This window comes from Mizuhopecten yessoensis, unplaced genomic scaffold (genome assembly GCF_002113885.1).
Source record: "Mizuhopecten yessoensis strain PY_sf001 unplaced genomic scaffold, ASM211388v2 scaffold8189, whole genome shotgun sequence".
Taxonomy (NCBI): domain Eukaryota; kingdom Metazoa; phylum Mollusca; class Bivalvia; order Pectinida; family Pectinidae; genus Mizuhopecten; species Mizuhopecten yessoensis.
The window spans coordinates 15,297-16,671 of NW_018407423.1; positions in this window are offsets into that span (position 1 = coordinate 15,297).

The window sequence follows — 1,375 nt, forward strand, 5'->3', positions numbered from 1 at the left end:
GCAACTATTTTTGTTGACCTTTGTCCATGGAAGGTCCCTGCAAAATTTCATTGCAATTGGTTCAGGGGTTTTGGAGAAGAAGATTTTTGAAATTTTAGTCAATTTGACCCCTTTTGGCCCCGCCCCTCAGGCCCCTGGGGGCGTAGGACTAAACCGGCAACTATTTTTGTTGACCTTTGTCCATGGAAGGTCCCTGCACAATTTCATTGAAATTGGTTCAGGGGTTTTGGAGAAGAAGTCGAAAATGTAAATTGTTTACGGACGGACGACGGACGACGAACGACGAACGACGGACGACGGACGACGATGGACAAAAGGCAATCGCAATAGGTCACTTGAGACTTTGTCTCAGGTGACCTGAAAATCTATCAATGGGATTAGTACCACTATTGCTCACTGTAGTGGGTGTATTAGATAGTGAAAGGTGACGCCAATGACTACAAACGACCTGTGGTTTTGTGTCAAAAATTGAAATTTGCTTTCAAATATATTGCCAATGGCCAGTCATTAGAAGTAATGCAGAGATCTTTTAACAAATTCTAACAGCTTTAGGGCTGACATCACACTAACCCCGTCCAGGGGCATGGTTCCTCCCATATTTTTCAAATTTTTAAGAGTATTTCTGTGTGTTTTCGGCAGGCATATTGAGGATTTCTGTGTGTTTTCAACAGTGATATTGAGGATTTCTGTGTGTTTTTGACAGTGATATTGAGGATTTCTGTTTAATTTCGACGGTGATATTGAGGATTTCTGTGTGTTTTTGACAGTGATATTGAGGTTTTCTGTGTGTTTTCGACAGTGATATTGAGGATTTCTATGTGTTTTCGGCAGTGATATTGATGATTACTGTTTGTTTTTGACAGTGAAATTGAGGATTTCTGTGTGTTTTAAAGAGTGATATTGAGGATTTCTGTGTGCTTTTAAGAGATCAATTAAGGATTTCTGTGTCCTTTCGGCATGGATATTGAGGATTTCTGTGTTTTCAGCAGTGATATTGTGGATTTCTGTGTGTTTTCGGCAGTGATATTGAGGATTTCTGTGTGTTTTAGGCAGTGATATTGAGGATTTCTGTGTGTTTTTGACAGTGATATTGAGGATTTCTGTGTTTTCAGCAGTGATATTGAGGATTTCTATGTGTTTTCGGCAGTAATATTGTGGATTTATGAGTGTTTTCGGCAATGATATTGAGGACTTCTGTGTGTTTTTGGCACTAGCAGTGATATTGAGGATCTCTGTGTGTTTTCGGCAGCAAAATTGAGGCGGATTTCTGTGTGTTTTCGGCAATGATTTTAAGGATTTCTGTGTGTTTTCGGCAGTGATATTGAGGATTTCTTTGTGTTTTCAGCAGTGATATTGAGGATTTCTGTTTGTTTAC